At 41.5% G+C, this 9,457-nt stretch overlaps 1 non-coding gene across 1 annotated transcript; it reads right to left on the bottom strand.

The window, feature by feature from the left end:
• Positions 1–656: 656 nt before the first annotated feature.
• TRNAS-AGA (transfer RNA serine (anticodon AGA)) lies at positions 657–738 on the bottom strand. Its single transcript has one exon. It is a non-coding gene; the product is annotated as a tRNA-Ser (tRNA).
• Between the last annotated feature and the right edge of the window lie 8,719 nt (positions 739–9,457).

The raw sequence follows: 9,457 nt of genomic DNA, 5'->3' as shown, positions 1-9,457 counted from the left end.
CCACCTTGTCGATTCCTCTCAGTATTTTGTATGTCGTTATGATATCCCCCTTATCTCTCCTGTCCTCCAGTGTCGTCAGGTCGATTTCCCTTAACCTCTCCTCGTAGGACATACCCCTTAGCATGGCGAGGTGTGGGTTCCAGACAGTATAGATATTACTTTTTAAAAAATTTTTCTTCCCCTCTAATTATCCCAACGCATGTTAATAATATTAATAATAATAATCTTCATTCCGACAAGAACATATACAAGGTATACAGACCATAGCTGACATCAGTGACATACTACTATACAAAAAGCCGCTTGTTATGCAGAGTATTTCTGGCAAATTAGGTCAATTTTGTCCTCAGGATGCGATCCACACTTGACCACTAACACCCAGATACCTATTGTACTGATAGGTAAACATGGACAGCAGGTGCCTTAAGGAAACACGTCCTAATGTTTCTTCCCGTACCGGGGATCGACCCCCGGACTTCGATGTGTGAGCTCAGTGAACAAGCAATGTTGTTATCGTCCTTGGCACTTTGATTACACGATGGGCCGCTTCCTGAACGTCAGGACCTATGTTAAACGATTTCATGTATTACGCTATCCTCTAGTCACTAGTGCATCCCGTTCATAAAGTACTCTTAAAAAAAAAAAAAAGTGACTATCGCAGTGAGTAGGATTCGAACCTACGCGGGAAGATCCCATCTGATTTCTAGTCAGACGCCTTAACCACTCGGCCATCACTGCAGACGCACTTCACCTCCTGTGAAGTTTATTCACCTTTAAGAAGTATCTCCTGACCCGTAACTTTATATTTAGTAAGTAATTTTATTTAGATATACGTATACATAAATTTAGTTACACAAATAATCATACATAGTAACAAATGTGTAAATTATCTAGGATAACCCAAAAAAAGGGTCAGATGAAGTGACTTGTTTCTATCCATCCCGTCTCCTGTAAATTCAACAAACAACGTAAGTAAGTAAGTAAGTTTATTCAGGTATACACAAATACAGTTACAAAGAATTATCATACATAGCAGCATATGTGTAGAGAACCTGGGATAACCCAAAAGAGTCAGACTGAGTGACTTAGTTTCTATAACAAGGAGCTTTGTACAGTATAAGTTTATTTAGGTACAGCTACACACAATTATAATTATCACACATAGGAACAAATGGAAAAAATCGCAAACAAGTGATGCAAGATGGAAACCAACCACGTGGGGGGAGCTGAATGATAGCTCTGGGCCTTTCGTGTTGTAATCAACACATCGTCAGAAGCCTGCAATGCTGCAGAAGAGAGGAGTAGAAATAAGTCACTTTGACTTTTTTGGGTTATCCCAGGTTCTCTACACATATGCTGCTATGTATGATAATCTATGTAACTGTATTTCTGTATACCTTACTTGTTTACTTACTCCTCTTGTCTGCAACGTTATTAGTTTCTAATGATGTGTTGATTGCAATACGAAAGGCCTAGAGCTATCATTCAACTTATCCCCTCCCCCCGCAGTGAGTGTGCGAAACATCTGCATCAGACAATCAGGTGTTAGCTATGTACCATTGATGTAAGTTTATTCAGGTATGCACAAATACAGTTATTATTATTATTATTATTATTATTATTATTATTATTATTATTATTATTATTATTATTATTATTATTATTATATAATAATTAATAATAATAATATTAATAATAATAATAATAATAATAATAATAATAATAATAATAATAATAATAATAATAATAATAATTAATAATGATAATAATAATAATGTGGAAAATACTGTATATATTTTCCAGAAAACAGTAGTTATATGTAAATAGATGGCCATACTGTATTTAATAACATTTATGTCATAGAAAATGGGAAACTGAGCCTGGAGAGAAGGGACAGTCGCCATTTTGTTTGAATTGAATAACACGTTGTGAATAATGGGAAGAATTTTTCGTGCTCTAGAGGTTAAAATTGGGCTGACTCCTCTCAAATAACAGGCGAAATTGTTGGATGTGCATTCCTGCATAACTTGAGATATCAGGCGACAGGACAGGACAACTCCAGGAACCTCAGATAAGTCTGTTATGTTATAACTCTGGCCAGTTGTTATTTTCATGTAAAATTGGTTAGTGATTTTTAAGATATTCTCCTCCTGTTATGTATATGTGTATCTATAATCATTTATTATTTTTAATGTACAGTCCACAAATTTATATATTTACCAGCATTCCTGGTGATACAAATCATTTATAATTAATAGGTCCAGAGCAACTTGTGGATATGACAGTGGTAGGTATCGAAGGGGGACATTTTTGTGACCTAGGTGTCCCAAATTCCTACTTGTCTAACTGATAAATAATAATTATCTTTGTTCATTTACTGTTATGTATATATGATACATTCAGCTAAATGCAATTTTCCACAAATAATAATTCCATTCTGTCTCCTACATACACTAACTTGAGCCTGACTCTTCTACGAGCTATTGGCCTCCTCTCTTCTCTAAAGGAGGGGATGGGGAGAGGTGGGGAGGGGGGGTGGTATTGGAGGGGGTTGGGGTGGGTAATAGAGGGGTAGAGACAACACAGTAAGACTCTTGTGCCAAAAGTGGCACAGTTGTATGTATACAAGCATGTACACACACACGCACACACATACACACACACACATACACACACACACACACACACACACACACACACACACACACACACACACACACACACACACACATACATACACATACACACACACACACACATACACACACACACATACACACACACACACACATACACATTGGAGGTACTGAAAAATACATACATAATCTGTAAGTAAACATTCATTGTTATTTTAATAATAATAATAATAATAATAATAATAATAATAATAATAATAATAATAATAATAATAATAATAATAATAATAATAATGATAATAATAATAATAATAATAATTCTTATTATTATTATTATTATTATTATTATTATTATTATTATTATTATTATTATTATTGTAATTCTCTCTCTCTCTCTCTCTCTCTCTCTCTCTCTCTCTCCACTGTACCCTCGCAGAGTTCCATTAATAACCTCATAATTCATCTAGCCATTAAAGTCTTTGAGACTGTCTTTAGAAAATTTCTTGACGAGCCAAGAAAATAACCTCTGGTGGCCCTTTTAAGTAATAAAGTTGATGATGATGTTGATGATGATGATAATAATAATAATAATAATAATAATAATAATAATAATAATAATAATAATAATAATAATAATAATAATAATAATAATAATCGTTTCCTTCACCTATCACCTCTTCCTTCTTTCTTCCCATCTTCCTTCTTCTCTTCCATCGCAGTCAATCTGGTGGAAATAGTTAGTTGTGTGGAAGACAAGATGAAAAGTTTTTTAAAAGGTAGAAGATATCTGCACCAGCCATGAGAGAGAGAGAGAGAGAGAGAGAGAGAGAGAGAGAGAGAGAGAGAGAGAGAGAGAGAGAGAGAGAGAGAGAGAGAGAGAGAGAGAGAGAGAGAGAGAGAGAGTGAGAGAGATCCCAACTTCATCCTGTCCCTGTACTTGTATGTCTCATAACAATAAAATGCTTTCAAATGAGCTGATGTAGGTAACAGCTCTTAGCTTCCAACTAACAGTTAGGAATCCTTAACCTTGTCAATCCCTGTGTAGAGAGAGAGAGTGAGAGACAGAGAGAGAGTGTGTGAGAGAGAGAAATAGACAGGCGAAAAGATAGTAACAGATACAGAGACATGAGATAGATAGATAGATAGATAGACAGATAGAGAGAGAGAGAGAGAGAGAGAGAGAGAGAGAGAGAGAGAGAGAGAGAGAGAGAGAGAGACAAGGACAGAGAAATATACAGACCAAAAAAGAGTAACAGATACAGAGACACGAGATAGTTTGATAGATAGATAGATAGATAGATAGACAGATAGATAGATAGATACAGAGAGAGAGAGAGACGCGGAAACAAAGACACGGACAAACGAACAGACAGGCAGACACAATCGCAGACACAGAAAGAGAGCAACTGAGAACAATAGAGAAAGAGAGAGAGAACGAGATAAAGAGTTTTCCAATGATATAAATATCGGTATTCTGGATGCGAGTCTTTCCTGGGTATCAGCACCGTTTTTCAACGCCAACGGTCACCAACGGCACCGTTTAACGGTCACCAACAGTGATGTTCACCAAAACGGAGAGGTCACCTACAGAGGCTAAGAAAAATAGGCAATGTATGATATATGATAAAGGGAATTAAGAGAAGTAAGAAGAGAAGAAAGAAAGAGAAGTGTGATGGAAGTAGATAGATGGAAGAAGAGAGACAGCTAGAGAGAAAGAAAGAGAAGATTGAGGAAAGAGAGAAAATTACATGTGGGGGGAGTTGAATGATGGCTCTAGGCCTTTCGTGTTGCAGTCAACACGTTATCAGGAGCTTGCAATGTTGCAGAAAAGAGAGGGAGGTTCAAGCAACTACGAATGAGGCCTAGTCATGGACCGAGGCGATGGGGGCGTTGACCCCCGAAACCCCCTCCAGGTATACTCCAGGTATACGACGCTGAGATCTTAAGACACCTGTCTGTGTATATCTTCCGCCCTGACTGCAAGTGCTGCATACTTTTCTCCACTCCGTACAAATAGGGTTTAAAAGATAGAAAGGGGAAACTCATTGAGACGTTTCGCCCGTAGACAGTCTTCTTTAGTCAGTCATTGACTGAAGAAGCTTGTCCACAGGTGACATGTCTTGATAAAGCTCCTCTCAGGAAGCCTGTCTTTTTTCACTGCTTGTCGTCGCTCACACATTGGCCACCATATATGTCCTAGTGTTCAGACCTACCCTGGCTTGTCTTGAGTGTATCCTTCAGACCTACCCTGGCTTGTCTTGAGTGTATCCTTCAGACCTACTCTGGCTTGTCTTGAGTGTATCCTTCAGACCTGCCCTGCCTTGTCTTGAGTGTATCCTTCAAACCTGCCCTGGCTTGTCCTTGTATCCTTCAGACCTACCCTGGCTTGTCTTGAGTGTACCCTTCAGACCTACCCTGGCTTGTCTTGAGTGTATCCTTCAAACCTACCCTGGCTTGTCTTGAGTGTATCCTTCAGACCTACCCTGGCTTGTCTTGAGTGTATCCTTCAAACCTGCCCTGGCTTGTCTTGAGTGTATCCTTCAGACCTACCCTGGCTTGTCTTGAGTGTATCCTTCAGACCTACCCTGGCTTGTCTTGAGTGTACCCTTCAGACCTACCCTGGCTTGTCCTTGTATCCTTCAGACCTACCCTGGCTTGTCTTGAGTGTATCCTTCAGACCTACCCTGGCTTGTCTTGAGTGTATCCTTCAGACCTACCCTGGCTTGTCTTGAGTGTACCCTTCAGACCTACCCTGGCTTGTCCTTGTATCCTTCAGACCTGCCCTGGCTTGTCTTGAGTGTACCCTTCAGACCTACCCTGGCTTGTCCTTGTATCCTTCAGACCTACCCTGGCTCGTCTTGAGTGTATCCTTCAGACCTACCCTGGCTTGTCTTGAGTGTATCCTTCAGACCTACCCTGGCTTGTCTTGAGTGTATCCTTCAGACCTACCCTGGCTTGTCTTGAGTGTATCCTTCAGACCTACCCTGGCTTGTCTTGACTGTATCCTTCAGACCTACCCTGGCTTGTCTTGAGTGTATTCTTCAGACCTACCCTGGCTTGTCTTCAGTGTATCGTTCAGACCTACCCTGGCTTGTCTTTGTATCCTTCAGACCTACCCTGGCTTGTCTTGAGTGTATCCTTCAGACCTACCCTGGCTTGACTTGAGTGTATCCTTCAGACCTACCCTGGCTTGTCTTGAGTGTATCCTTCAGACCTACCCTGGCTTGTCTTGAGTGTATCCTTCAGACCTACCCTGGCTTGTCTTGAGTGTATCCTTCAGACCTACCCTGGCTTGTCTTGAGTGTATCCTTCAGACCTACCCTGGCTTGTCTTGAGTGTATCCTTCAGACCTACCCCGGTTTGTCCCTTGGCTTGCCCATGGCTTGTTCCCTGGCTTGCCCCCTTGGCTTACCCCATGGCTTGCACCATGGCTTTCCCTCTGGCTTGTCCCCCTGGCTTGCCCCCTGGCTTGCTCCATGGCTTTCCCCATGGCTTGCCCCATGACTTGTCCCCTTTTCTTGCCCCCTGGCTTGCCCCATGGCTTGCCCCATGGCTTGCCCCATGGCTTGCCCCATGGCTTTCCCCATGGCTTGCCCCATGGTTTGCCTCATGGCTTGTCCCATGGCTTGCCCCATGGCTTGCTCCATGGCTTGCCCCATGGCTTGCTCCCTGGCTTGCTCCATGGCTTGTCTCATGGCTTGCCCCATGGCTTTCCCCATGGCTTGCCCCATGGCTTTCCCCATGGCTTGTCCCCTGGCTTGCCTCATGTCTTGCCTCATGGCTTGCCCCATGGCTTGCCCCATGGCTTACCCCATGGCTTGTCCTCTGGCTTGCCCCATGGCTTGTTCCCTGGCTTGCCCCATGGCTTGTCCCCTGGCTTGCCCCATGGCTTGTCCCCTGGCTTGCCTCATGGCTTGTCTCATGGCTTGCCCCATGACTTGCCCCATGGCTTGCCCCATGGCTTGCCCCATAGCTTGTCCCCTGGCTTGCCCCATGGTTTGTCCCCTGGCTTGCCCCATAGCTTGTCCCCTGGCTTGCCCCATAGCTATCATGTGGGAGTTCGATACGTGGATTAGGGTAGAAATACTCACGTAGGCTGTTATTACGTATAATCGTAGATATGTGGAGAGAACCCGCAGCCGTTACCTATCTCCTTGGTTACACTCGTAAAACTGACTAGCCGGCTGGCCAGTACCCCGTAGTGGGTCTTTTGAAAATAGTGTCAGCTCAGCACAGACCGTGACTCAAGACGGTTGGTCGTTGAGTCAACGGACAGGTTACTGGTAACTGGTTACTGGTAACTGGTTACTACTACTGAGAGCTCGGCGACGCTAACGTATGTCGTCCCGACATACAACTAATACAAACTAGAGATGGCAGGTATACGGCTTGGGCTGATTCTATACAATGTCAAAGTACACAACATGAAACATTATAGATACATAAGTAGAACATTGGAATGAAAGCTTACGTAACTGAAACTGTAATGTAATACAAGGTATACTATAGTACAACTTAAAACTCAACAAATGAACAACGAACTCAACATTGAGATTACAAGTGATAAAAACAAAAATTTTGATCGATCGATCTGTATTCATGTGATCTACGGATTCTGAGGAAGGAATATATACAAAGAAAGAGTGTTTAACAGAAAGGCAGATTCGGTGCACGCAAATCTAGACTGTTAACTCTCAGAATGCGGAGAGAACATGAACACAAAAAAAAAATTCTTGAATACTGATAAGTTGATACTGTAACTATTCATCTATACAGGTTATTTACATTTAACCCCAACTCTGCTAGGGTAAGATTGGCATATGCAGAATGGGTGTCATCTCTGGGAGGATCAAACTCTGTAGCATTGGCTAGCTCCTGCTGTATTTGAGGCAAATCTGAATTGGAAGTTACAAATGATACTTGAGGATTTCTCAATACCTGTCGTGTACGTAGGGAATAACGACATTCAGGTTGATCATCTGACTGAGTATCAGAGGAAGAGAGTACAGGATCAGGAGGATTGTCAGAGTCTGTCACATTAGTCTGGGTTGGAACATCATTATCATCACATACTAACTTCATATGATCCAAATGCGATTCTTTATACTGACCAGTACTAATCTCTCTAACCTTATACTTATTACCAGTGATATGTTCAACTACGCGATAAGGACCAACAAACTTTTGATCAAGCTTTGGCATTGCAGACGTTTTGTTAAAATTAGTCAGCATAACTCTCGAACCTACTTTGATTTTGGATGGCTTTACTCGAGTATTTGCGACTCTTGTAAATTCAGCTGTTGATTTATGAAGTGTTTCACGGATTCTTCTAAAAACACTTTGAGCTAAGCTGGTACGAGTTGCTACGAAATCATCAGGGTTGTAATTTGGTTTCGGATTAGAATATAACAACTCATAAGGCAAACGTTTATCTACACCATACAATGCATAATGTGGAGTGTCACCTATAGAAACATTATAAGCAGAATTTATAGCACACTGCACATCAGGTATAACTTCATCCCAAGTTTCACTATTGGGATTGATAGTGGCTCTCAATACATCAAGTACTTTCTTATTAGTTCGTTCCGCTAACCCATTGCTGGCAGGATGATGAGGAACAATGGTGGATTTAGAGATCTTGTACAAGGTACACAAATTTTCAAGAATTTCATTACAGAATTCACCTCCATTATCTGTTACTAGGGACTTAGGGGTGGTATGCCTGCAGATAATGCGTTCTTTAAACGCTTTAGCTACTGTCTCGGCAGTCTTATCTGCAATAGGAACTAACTCGCAATATCTGGTGAAATGGTCTACCATAACACACAGATGTTTGTTACCTTGGAGGGAACATCGGAAATTAGTTAACAAATCTAGCGCAACTCTTTCCCAAGGTTCTCTAGTAGTTGGATACACTTGGATTGGATTAGGACCATTAGCATTGCCTTTATGTTGCATGCAGACACTACATTTCTTAACATACTCAGAAATATCAGTTGCCATACGAGGCCAAAAGTATTTCAATCTGGCTTGTTTTACTGAACGATCCATACCAGGGTGTGCAACACCTGGTACATCGTGAACTAGCTGTAAGGCTACATTCACTAGTGACTGTGGAATTACTAACTGGTATACTCTTCTGCTAGGAGTACCCAACTCGGCTGTTCGATACAGTAATTCTTGGTTCATGAGAAAGTCACTGATGGGAGCTGGTGGCTTCACAGTCAGAATAAGATCTTCCTGGAGCAGGAATCGAATCACACCAGACCACATGGGATCTGTTCGTTGAGCATTCTTTACATCTTCAGCACTAAATGGAGGGTCTGCAGTTACTATACTAACATGTCGCGATAAGGCATCTGCGACTACATTTGACTTGCCAGGTAAATGCTCAAAGGTGGGATTGAACTCTTGGATAGTCAAGGTCCATCTAGCTAACCTTCCAGTAGGTTGTTTGTTCTGGAATAAGGGTATCAGTGGAGCATGATCTGTCAAGACATGAACAGAGTACTGATAAATAATGTCTCGGAAGTGCTTTAAAGACCATACTATTGCTAAAGCTTCTTGCTCAGTTACTGTATAATTACGTTCAGCCTTCGTAAGGACTCGGCTAGCAAATGCAACTGCGTTGTACTTGCCATCGGTCTTCTGAGCTAGTACGGCACCTATGCCAATTGAACTAGCATCAGTTGTCAGATAGAAAGGCTTAGAAAAATCTGGAAATTTCAAAATTGGAGCAGATGTTAGCTTTTCTTTTAGAGTTTGGAATGCTCTTTCTTGACGGAAGGTCCAAACAAAAGGAGCATCTTTCTTAAGCA

Source organism: Cherax quadricarinatus, chromosome 1, assembly GCF_038502225.1.
Source record: "Cherax quadricarinatus isolate ZL_2023a chromosome 1, ASM3850222v1, whole genome shotgun sequence".
Lineage (NCBI taxonomy): Eukaryota > Metazoa > Arthropoda > Malacostraca > Decapoda > Parastacidae > Cherax > Cherax quadricarinatus.
This window is presented reverse-complemented; position numbering and strand designations above follow the sequence as displayed.